A 12,694-nucleotide genomic window follows, 5' to 3' on the forward strand; every position below is an offset into this window, starting at 1 on the left:
ATGATTTTTCTTTACTAATTTACAATAGATCAAATGAACACTTAATTTCCAATTTTAAACATCAGACTACAAAGCTGGGTTTGATGTTTATATTTTATACTAACTTTACACACACACACACACTAATGAGACAAGAACAATTTGCTTATTTGAATAGTTTACCATTTGAGTTAAGCATTCCTTATACAATCAAATAGAAGTCTTTCATCTTCTTATGTGTCAGATCTCTGTATAATATTCACACTGTCTGTTGCCTTGTCTGAGCCTGACAGCATTAGCATGTTATGTGGACACCCAAAGGGCTTGATGACTCAATGTGCAACTGCCTTTTTCCACAAATGTGAGACCCTGAAGTAATTGTTTCACTGCATATTAGTTATTGTTCTACTGCATATTAAGCCTGCGTAAGTGTTTCGCAACTCTCAAAGGCACATAAAGTTCAGGGATTCCTATCAAATTATTCTCCATCTGATGAAAAGAACGATACACAGGTAAGTGGAAGACCCATTACAAAGAGAGATGTGCAGTCCAAATTTTCAGAATATATTCTGTCTCTCACTCTTGTATGAGGATTAAAGCAGAACTCTACACACAGCAAACAAACACTTTAATCTGAGCACACCTGTTGGAGCAGAAGCAAAATGGAGACAAGATGAACAGGCTATTGATGATCTAGGTGAAAACTGTTCATTTAGACTAGGGTATAATTGTTTTGGCAAGATAATGAAGTATAAGGATTGAAGGCTAGACACCTTCAGTCCCAGCACTGAAGAGACAGATATATGTGAACTCAAGGCCAGAAGGGGCTACATAGTGAGACCTTGTCAAAACAACAAGAACAACAACAAAAAAACAACTATACTTTGGTATGGAGTTCAGAGAGTCTCGTGAAAGAATCAGAGCAACAATGGAGGGAGCTAGAGGATTCAAGGACTCCACAAGAAGACCTACAAAGTAAACGAATGTGGGCCTGTGGGGGCTCACAGAGACTGAAGCACCAACCAAAGAGCATGCATGTGCTGGACCTAGGCTCCCTACACATATGTAGCAGAAGAGCAGCTTGGTCATCATGTGGGTCCACTAACAATGGGAGTAGGGACTGTCTCTGACTTTGTTGCCCGCATTTAGATCCATTCCCCTAACTGGGCTGCCTTGCCTGGCCTCAGTGGAAGAAGATACACTAAGTCCTTCTATGACTTGATGTGCCAGGGTGGGTTGGTACCCATGGGAGGGTGCCTCCCCTTCTCTGAGGAGAAAGAGGCATGAAGGGAAGGTAGTTTGAGAGTGGGCTTGGGAGGGGAGGAAAGAGGGGCCTGGGATCAGACTGTAAAGTGAATAATAATAAAAAAATACTAGAATTTGTCTCAGTGCTACAGTGCTTACTTGTCCTGTGTACACCAGAACACCTGTGCCATGTTTACCTTTGCCCTTTATATCTCAGCTCCAGCAATTTTTTTAAAGCAAACTCAAACATTTCTTATCACAGGCTAGGTTAGCTCTTTCATTTCCAATATCATAGCTGTTTATAACTACTTCTAGATATTTATATAATTTATAATTGAGCATTGACTTGTCTGGCCATTTAATTAAAAGGTAGAGTTGGGAGAGCCCAATAAACTGTGAGCTTCATGAGGATAGTGTTGTGACTGAGTGATCACTAATGAATGACCAGCTCCCAGTACAATGCCTAACAAATGGTTGACAGGTGGATGAATGAATACGAAATCAGGGGCATACAGTTAGAAAAAATGCAAAGTGTAGTTCTCATTACTTATACAGTGTTGCATCCGTATTCTAAAATTGCCTGAGACATCATCAAAGAATAGAGATAAAAGAAAAAAAAAAAAACTAGTGTTATCTTTTTAACGGCACTAACTTACTGCCATGTTAAACAAAACAGGCAATTGATATCTTACTCGTAAGTTCCTCAGGACATACTTTCAATGTCTTTTGCTTTGTCTTGTACTCCACAGTGGTAATGGTAGGTTTTAACCCAGGCATTAATTTCACATCCAATAGTAGCACCAGGCTGACTGCAAAGCATCCATTTCTGTTAAAAGGAAAAGAATAATCAGAAGCAGTACTTCAAGGCTTAGGCAATCTTAGCTATTCTATTTCTACCATATTTAGCTAAGTACTTCACTTTACACAGAAAAGAACAGTCAGGAGCTGGTGCCATTCCTCGGTAGTTCTGAGTACCTGCCACTCTTACAGAGGACCAGAGTCCAGTTCCCAGCAACCATGTTGTAAGGCTCACAAATTCCTATAGCTTCAACTACCTGGTGCTCACAGGTTGCAGGCAGCTTGCAACTGCCTATGTATCTGATGCCTTCATCTGGATTCCGTGGGTACCCATATACATGTGACCACACAGGCAGACACACGTACACATAAACAAAAACAAATATTAAGAAAATAAGGAAACAGCAGCCATTTTCTACTGAAAACTACGCCAATAAACTAAACTTACATAGCTCTGACACCATGTAAGACTGGATTGTAAATATACAGATGACAGTTAATTTTGCCAAGCACAAAAGGAATAATATTGTGTATTGTAGTGGTTTGACTCCCTTTCCTTCCTGAAATCAGATCCTGTCCTTTCATGATTGGAACTAATGAGAAAAAACAGGAAGCAATCCCTCCATCAGAAGACTCACTACAGCGTTTATGGAATGGTGCAGGGAAGCTGATAGGACTGAGATCATCTCAAAACGGCCCACTTTGGCCTACATAAGCTTCTCCTAAGTAATGCTGTGTGATTGGCAGGTGCCCACTGCAAAAGAGGGTTCATAGTGCACTAAGTCCAATAAACAGGAGGTAAAGAGATTCCTTTCTTGCAGAATGTTTCATAGCCCTTCTCCAGGAAGGGGGCGGGGCAGAGTAAATAGCTTACAACTTTATTCAGCTTCAGATGCCCTTTTATTATTGGAGTGGCGGGGAGGATCATGATGGACTAATTTCTCTTAGAGTGTATGCAGGGGATTGCAAGGTTAGCATTTATACTAACCTTTAACGCAGACACGCTATAAGTTCATCAAGAAAACTGAATTTTTGTCCCACTTACATTAGACTTCTGCTAAAGAACATAGCACTGCTTGCTGCATAAAAGGATAAGGTCATGATTTACTGTAATTTTAGCAGTAAAAGTACAAAGTTTTATCAGTAAAGATTTCAGCTTCAAAGTGATCAAATTAAAAACCAGATAACCTGACTCTAAAGAACAGGTAATTTTTACACTATAGGACGTTCCACAAAGAAAAGGTCATTTCTTATGGGGTTGTACAAGGACCATATGCATCTGAATCTATTGCATGAAAGACTGAAGGAGAACTTCACAACAGGGGGAATAGACAGACCACCCCATCCTGTACCAGCTATTATGTGGCTGATAGCTAAAACATGGGATGATACAGTCCTTCCTCTGTGATATTATTTTGGCTCCAAGAGTTGGAACTGTATCTATTCACGCCTTTATGTGTAATTCCCGGTTTATTTCATTTTAAAAATTACATTATGTGCTATCAGCATTTAGACTGCATGTGGGTCTGTCACTACATGAATGTCTAGATCCTTCAGAACTGGAGTTACACACAGTTGAGCACTGTGTAGTTGCTGGACTGAACCGAGGTCATCTGTAAGAGCAGCCAGTACTCTCAACTGCTGAGCCATCTCTCCAGCCCCTTATTTAACTTTTCAACAGATATACTTTATTTTTAATCTTTTTAATGATTAATTTTATTTTCCGTGTATGGGTAGTTTGTCTGCATGCCTGTCTATTCACCACATTCTTTCAGTGCCTACAGAGGACAGAAGGGGATGAAGGGCCTCTGAAATGGTAGTTACAGATGAGCCATCATGTGGATGTTAAGAATTGAACCTTGTTCTCTAGAAAAGTGGCAAGTGCTCATAACCACTGTGCCATCTCTCCAGCACTTATTTTTCAAAACATTTCTTTGATTTTTAAATATGTATTATGTGTGTACCTGTGTGTGGAAATGTGCACATGTGAGTAGAGGGTGTTGGATCTGGAGCTAGAGTTACAGGGAGTTGTGACCTGGGTGGTAGGAACCCAACTCAAAGAATAGCACGTTCTCTTAACCCTGAACCGTCTGTCCAGCCTCTGTAATTCCCAATTTAAATATAAATATGGACAATGGACAAACACGTTTGAAAAGAAAATAAGTGTAGTTTGTGTTCTTTAACAACTCAGAGAAAATGAGACCAGGGGCTGGAGAGATGGCTCAGCAGTTGAGAGCACTAATTTTTCTTCTAGACGGCCAAGGTTCAGTTCCTAGCAATCACATGGTAGATTACAACTGTCTTTAGCTCCAGTTCCAGAGTACCCAAAGCCATCTTCTGACCTCCCTGGGCACTGCATGCACAAGAATACATGCAGACAAAACACTCATACACATAGATATATGTATGTATGTATGTAGTATGCATGCATGTATGTATGTATGTTGCACAAATGTAGGGGCTGGAGAGATGGCTCGGTAGTAAATAATATATATCACTCTTGCACAGAACCAGAGTTTGGTTCAAGCATCCACACTGTGGCTCACAACCTCCTTGTTACTCCAGCTGCAGGGAGTCTATGCTGTTTTCTGCCTTCTACAAGCACATGCATAAATATATGTACCTAGACACAGGCACACACAGACACAGAGAAACAGTCACAGAGACACATACACACACCTAAAAATAAAATAAAATCTAAAAAAGGAAAGGAAGCACAACTGACGCCTCATAGGAAGACTACTGGTTCAGAGAAGAATTGTATCCCAAAAGGACAAGGTGGAGAGGGACAGAGCAGGACACCTAACAGCTGTCTGACTCTTGATTCTAAATACACTCACTTAGGCTTGAGCAACCCAAACACACACACACACACACACACACACAAATAAACAAATACTGATAATAAATAAAACAGCTTAAGCAACATGAATTTAAAGCACGGGTGAAATGATGCCACAACTGGTAACTTGGTAAACTGTCAAATCACGTTAAGTATAGGCATTTGTTATGAGCCTATCTGAAAAATTTTCACAACCAAACTTGAAAAAAGATTTGCCTTTCACTGACCCTCCACATTCATCAACTCCAAGGCAGTACTCTAAAAGCTACTGACCAGTGACCAGGTTATATTTAAAACTAGAAAGTGCTTTATATTCAGTTTCTTGATAACTGAATAAATACTGAATATGCCCTAAATTTAAAGCAGAATCAAAAGTATTATCGTATAACACAAATATATACATTTAAAAAATAACAGACCATCCTTTTTCCTCTCTTAATCTCTTAAAGTACAGTTTTAATATTAAAATCTCCAAAAAAAATTTATATATGCAACTTCCCTCTCACTTCATTTTCTTCCTCCTCTATATGGCAAAATCGACATTTAGGCCTGGTGTCATTAGGACTGCTTCTGTGTGGAGACCTATCCCGCTGTAAATATAAAAGGGGGGAAGCACACTTAAAAAAATGGATTCAAAACTTTTTAATACCTCAAACAATAAAACTTACCTGTAGACACAGTTTAAATGAAACTCTTCATGTCGCAACAAACAGGAGGAATGGACTAGTTTTCTACTTACATAGGAACTACTTTCCATTTCATCTGTTCGGTGGGAAGATGTGGATCTGGTGACTTCTGCCAGCCCTTTAAAATTGCTTTTCTTTGGTCTTCCTTTGCAACTTTTCTTCTCAGTCTTTGGAGAGGAGAGCTCCAGTTCATGTTCATTAAACTTTCTTCTAAATCACCTGTTTAAAATGAAGGCAAAACTTTACATAGACCAATCTTTTTTTTTTTTTTTCCATGCAGTTTATTCAGAAACCTTGAACAATCTTCTGACCCTGGGGAAAGCCAGCCCACAGCTTAAATAGCCTCTGGGTAGCCAACCCAGGCGTGCCACATGGGCAATGCAGATAGGTCCACATACATGGAAGCAAGCCAGATCCTCAGCCTTAGCCAAATACGGAGTTGTTTGTGACAGAGAGCACTCACCATCGGGAAGGTGGAAGGCGGAAACCAGCTCCATCTTTAAGGTGCGGCATTACGCAGCTCTCTACAGTTCCCCCTTTTTGTTTTAGACGCATCAGGCAAGAGTAGAGGTCTGATCTCTGATATTAGAAATAAATTGGGACTTTGTACCGATGTTCGTTCTCCCCAAGCATGGTTGGATACCATAAAAAGCTAAAATGTTACGCTCAGGATGCGAGGCTAAGCACTGCACTCAGGGTCAGCCGCTTTGGACCCAGAGAAGAGCATGTCTGGTTGCATGCGGGTTGATGCCCCAGGTCCCGCCTCTGAGAAAAAGGTATCAGACAGGTCTGATGCTCTTTGGGTGGATGACACCTATACATAGACCAATCTTAACAGTCAGCACTAGTTCCATGAGTCTCCAGGAGCTATGCTTTCCATTAGCATGAAATAAGGATGCCTGGTCTGTGGTATATTCAACAGAGCTCAATCCAGTGTTTCAGATAACTGAATACAAAAATTTTGATTATAATCACTATAACTTTATTTCCTTTGACTCTGCAATTTTATAAAAATGAGTTTTGTGATACTGGTTGTATGGCTTTTAAACAACATTAGGTCAGCTATAATAATTTCACTTTTCAGTCATACTAACCACACGTCAAAGACTAATTAGGCACACCAGGCATGTGGCAGCAGTGTGAGCAGAGACCTGAACTACATCTATCACTGCAGTTCTACTGGACAGCAGTGATGTAGATAGTTCACCCATTATGAAAACTAAATTGACAACTTCAACTTTAAAGCCGTCTATGGCTGAGCTAATTGATCAAGTAATTAAACATGTCCAAAGTTCAAAAAGAAGCTCTAACATAAGCAATATAAAACCGTTTGGTGAGTTAGCCACATACACTTTCATTAAACTCTTACAAATTTTAGAAAATTCATAACTACTTTTCCCATAAATAAGAAAAGATTTCTACCATTAACTGAAAGTGTTTCAGTTGTTCATATAAATATTTATTCATTAAAGGCCCACTATATGGTTCTATGTGATGGCTTAGTGGGTGAAGGTGCTTGCTGCTTAAGCTTAGCAATCTGAGTTCAATCCCCAGGACTGACTCAAAGGTGGAAAAAAGGAAACAACTCCAAAAAGTTGTCCTCTGACCTCCACATATGTTCTCTGGCACATACACGCATCATACATACATACAGTAAACATTTTTAATCTTGCTCTATATAATGTATTTAGTATTCAAAATGGTATAAAAACCAAATATTCTCTCTCTTAAGACATGCATTCATGATGGGGAAAAAGGACCACTCAATTAGTATTTGAATACAGGTAACCTGAGGGACAACAAGGATTAGATTATAAAAGTTATACCCATTAGCCCCAGACGGTGAGGAGAGACTATGTGAAACCAATTATAGAGGTGGTGAAATAGTAGCTCAGCAGGTAAAAGGGCTTAGCGCCAAGCCTGAAGACCTGAGTTCAGTACCTAATTCACATGATAAAAGGATGGACACTGTGCATGGCCTCCAAAAGGCACAGATACACAAACACACACATAAATGAAGCAAACATTTTAAATTAATTTCAGTAAGCACCTTTATACTAGTTAGTGTTTTAAATAAGCAATGTGCTGCTTTCTAATCATAAGAATGGAGATTGTTCATCCATCACTGATGAGAATATACTCTAGAACAGTTTTTATTCTATTTTACTGCTTTTGCCTTTTAAGAAAGATTTGCTTATGTTTATTTTATATGTGGATGTGCCAGCATGAATGTATACTTACTACCTATGTGCCTGGTACCCAAGGAATCCAGAAGAGGGCACTGGATACCTCAGAACTGGAGTTATAAGCAGTTAGGAGCTACCACATGGGTGCTCAGTAGCAAACTCGGGCTCTCTGCAACTGCACTATCTCTCCAAACCCCTTTTATTTATTTATTTTTTTCTGAGAAAGGTTTTTACTCCAAAGTATGGGCTGCCCTTAAACTTATGACATTTCCCCTAACTTGACCTTCTGAGTGCTGGTTTGAGTGACCATATTCACAGCCTAAAAATTTAAATAAACCACCTTTCATAGTCATAGTTCCTTGTAGATACTAAAATGTTTAGTGATTATAAACTGTCCTTCTTAATGTACTTAATGCACTTCTACAAGCACAGACTAGTAGTAACAGTTACAAGCTAGAGCACCTTGCTATTACCAATAACTTTTTAATTTTTTAAAATTTATTACAATTAATTTACTTTGTATGCCAGCTGTAGCCCCCTCTGTCATCCTCTTCCAATTCCACCCTCCCTCCCTCTTCTCCTTCTATGCCCCTTCCCCAGTTCACTGATAGGGGAGGTCCTCCTCCCCTTCCATCTGACCCTAGCTTATCAGGTCTCATCAGCACTGGCTGTAATGTCTTCCTCTGTGGCCTGGTAAGGCTGTCCTCCCCACCTCAGGGAAAGGTAATCAAAGAGCCAGCCACTGAGTTCATGTCAGAGACAGCCTCTATTCCCCTTACTAGGAGACCCACTTGGAGACTGAGATGCCATGGGCTACATCTGTGCAGGAGTTCTAGGTAATTGCCATGCATGGTCCTTGGTTGGAGTATCAGTCTCAGAAAAGACCCCTGGGCCCAGATTTTTTTTTTGGTTCTGTTACTCTCATTGTGGAGCTCCAGTCCCCTCCAGGTCTTTCTATCTTCCCTGTCTTTCATAAGATTCCCTGCACTCTGCCCACTCTATTTGGCTATGAGTCTCAGCATCTGCTTTAATACCCTGTTAGGCAGAGTCTTTCAGAGGCCCTCTGTGGGTAGACTCCTTTCTTCTTCCTTGATTTTACCTTTTTCTGATGTCTACCAATATCTAAGATCAACAATCAATAAATGGGACCTCATGAAACTGAAAAGCTTCTATAAAGCAAAGGACACTGTCGCCAGAACAAAACGACACCCTACAGACAGGGAAAGGATCTTCACCAATCCTATATCTGACAGAGGGCTAATATCCAGAATGTATAAAGAACTCAAGAAGATAAACAGCAATAAATCAAGTAATCCAATTTAAAAATGGGGTACAGAGCTAAACAGAGAATTCTCAACAGAGGAATAGCGAATGGCAGAGAAACACATAAAGAAATGCTCAACATTCTTAGTCATCAAGGAAATGCAAATCAAAATGACCCTGAAATATTACCTTACACCCATCAGAATGACTAAGATCAAAAACTGAAGTGAAAACACATGCTGGAAAGGATGTGAAGAAAGGGGAACCCTCCTCCATTAGTGGTGGGAATGTAAACTTGTGCTACCAATACCTTTTTAAAAGACTGGCTTTTCTATTTGTGTATTAACATGCACATTCATGCTGACCCCTACAGAAGCCAGAAGGGGATGCTGGACCCACAGGAGCTGGAGTTGGAGGAGTAGGCACCCGATATGAGCACTGTTTCCATCTCTCTAGCCCCACATATATTAACAGAAAATTTCTTTTGAAGTTGTATATCTTTTTATTGTATGTGTATGGGTATTTTGCCTGAATATGTCTGTGCATATATATCTGCAGTCCCTAGAGCCTAGAAGAAAGTGTCAGAACCTCTGGAACTAGAGTTACAGACAGTTGCTAGTTGCCATGTAGGTTCTGGGAATCAAACCAAGGTTTTTTGTAAGAGTACCCAGATCTTTGAATTGCTGAGCCATCTCTCCAGCTCCATCCTCTTATCTTTTAAAAGGAGTAAAGAGGGACCAGAGAGATAGCTCAATGAGCAAAAATGCTTGCCCCAAGCCTGAAAATCTGACGTTAGTTTCTGCATGTACATGTGCATGCAGTAACACAAAAATAACTGCAAAAATACATAAAAATGATGTGAGTAATTTAAAAATTAAAGAAATAAACAATATAGCTCCTATTTATACATACTTTCCAGGGCTACACAGAGAAACCTTGTCTCAAAAAAAAAGGAAAAGAAAATTTCAGAAATTCTACCAGTGTCTTCACTGGCTCTCTATTGCTCTGTAAAAAGCCAAGTACCTTTGCCATCAGTACTATTTAGCTAAATCATAACTTCTCAAGCTTTAAAGAATATAAACTGCCAGGCATCTTGTTAAAGGTTGCTCCTTTTGACCATAGATTGAGCAACAGTGGCACATTCTTATCATTAGCAAAGGTCTTTATTCAGAAGACTAGAGCTGAAATCAGAAACAGGGCTGCCCACTCTCTCTGTATCTTTTCAACATAGTACTTGAAGTCCTAGCTAGAGCAATAAGACAACTAAAGATCAAGGGGATACAAATCGGAAAGGAAGAAGTCAAAGTGTCACTATTCGCAGATGATGTGATAATAAACATGAGTGGCCCCAAAAAAATTCAACCAGAGAACTCCTTCAGCTAATTAAAAACCTTCAGCAAAATGGCTGGATACAAAATTAACTCAAAAAAAAAAAAAAAAAAAAAAAAAACCACAGTAGCCCTCCTGTATATGAAAGACAAAAGGGCCAAGAAAGAAATTAAGGAAATAACACCCTTCACAATAGCCACTATAATATTATGCACCTTGGTGTGACTCTAACCCAACAAGTTAAAGACCTGTTGGAAAAAAACCTTTACAGATTCAATGCAATTCCCACACATAGAGAGCACATATGCATCTCAAACTTTACCCTCCAAAGGTTAACTCGCTAATGTTCTCCATAGGCTTTTTCCAGCTAATTATATCAGAAACCTTGGTGTCACCTGTGACACCTCTGTCTTAACTTGGATTAACTCCCTAACTGCTATTTCCAAAACAGATGACATGGATTTCCAGCATTTAATATGAAATACTATTTTACTTAAATCTGGAAAATTAAATAGCTTTATTATAAAACTATTCTTGGTTTTAATACTTCACAACACTTTATGCTGTATAAGGCTAACATGACAGATTCATACAGCATTTGCCATATACTAAGTATCAGAAATATTGAGCTACAGACAATAAATGTTAAAGAAACAGACACAGGTATCAAGTCCTTTGCTCTAGAGACCAATGAAGAATAGTTCCCAGAGAAGGCCTGAAATAAAATCCTATAACTACCCATCATAAATTACAATCATGAAGTACAACAAGTTTCCCATCAGAAAAAAAAAATGTAAGTTGTTGCTGACAAATACTCAATATAAAAGAAATTTGAGCTAAAAAGCCAAATTCTCTAAATACAAATTTTGCCAGTACTGGGTTCTGGAGAAGTGGCTCATTGGTTCAAAGCTTTGACTGCTCTTCCCAGCACCCACACAGCATCTTGTAACTATCCAGATCTCCTGATCCAGGGGATCCAGAGCCACCTTCTGGCCTTCTCGATAGATAGTAGGCATGCATGTGGTGCACAGATGTACACATAGGCACATCAAGAAAAATATATCTTAAAAAAACTGCAATACTTTAACATTCTGCCTCAGGATGGAGAGATGGCTCAGTAATTAAGAGCTGCCAACATCAAATGAAATGGAGAGAAACATAAATCAATACTAGTAAAATCAGAGACAAGGCAAGCCTGCCCACTCTCCATATCTCTTCAACATAGTACTTGAAGTCCTAGCTAGAACAATAAGACAACTAAAGGAGAAAAAAATTGGGGAGACTACACACTTCATAACAGCCACTAAGAACATAAAGTACCTTGCTGTGACTCTAACCAAGCAAGTGAAAGACCTATTTGAAAATAATTTCAACTCTGAAGAAAGAAACTGAAGAATAAATCAGAAGATGGAAAGATCTCCCATGCTATTGGATTGGCAGGATTAACATAGTGAAAATGGTCATCCTGCCAAAAGCAATCTACAGATTCAATGCAATTTCCATCAAAATACCAACAAAATTCTTTACAAACAAGAAAGAACAATTCTCAATTTCATATGGAAAAACAAAAACCCCAGAATTGCTGAAACAATCCTGTACAACAACAGATCGTCTGGCGGTATCTCTATCCCCTATTGCAAGCTGTAATGCAGAGCAATAGTAATATAAACTGAATGTCACTGGCATAGAAACAGAATGGTGGATCAATGGAATCAAATAGAAAACCCAGAAATGAACCCACACACCTGCAGATACTTGATTTTTGACAAAGAAGCCAAAACCATAAAGTGGAAAAAAAAAAAAAAAAGACAACATCTTCAACAAATGGTGCTAGTCGAACTCCGATGTCTACATATAGAAAAATGAAAATAAATCCATACTTATCGCCCTCCACAAAACTAAAGTCCAAGTGGATCAAAGACTTCAACATAAAACTAGACACACTAAACCTGTTAGAAGTAAAAGTAGGGAAGAGCCTTGAACTCACTGGCACAGGAGACAACTTCCTGAACAGAACACCAACAGTACAGGCTCTAAGATCAACAGTCAATAAATGGGACCTCATGAAACTGAAAAGCTTCTGTAAAGCAAAGGACACTGTCATCACAACAAAACAACAGCCTACAGACTGGGAAAGAATCTTCACCAACCCTCTATCTGACAGAGGGTTAATATTCAGAATATAAAACAAAAGAACTCAAGAAGTTAAAAAGCAAAAAAATCAAGTAATCCAATTCAAACTGGGGTACAGAGACCAGCAGAGATTTCTCAGTAGAGGAATACTGAATGGCAGAGCAACACTTAAAAAACTACTCAGTGTCCTTAGTCATGAGGGGAATGTAAACCAAACGACCCTGTAATTTCAC

The 12,694-nt window shown here is 39.1% G+C and overlaps 1 pseudogene; it reads right to left on the minus strand.

Moving 5' to 3' along the window:
* Nucleotides 1-12,694, minus strand: part of LOC132649890 (PHD finger protein 6-like) — a 55,399-nt pseudogene that overhangs the window by 8,670 nt on the left and 34,035 nt on the right.

The sequence above is a fragment of the Meriones unguiculatus genome, chromosome X (assembly GCF_030254825.1).
Source record: "Meriones unguiculatus strain TT.TT164.6M chromosome X, Bangor_MerUng_6.1, whole genome shotgun sequence".
NCBI lineage: Eukaryota > Metazoa > Chordata > Mammalia > Rodentia > Muridae > Meriones > Meriones unguiculatus.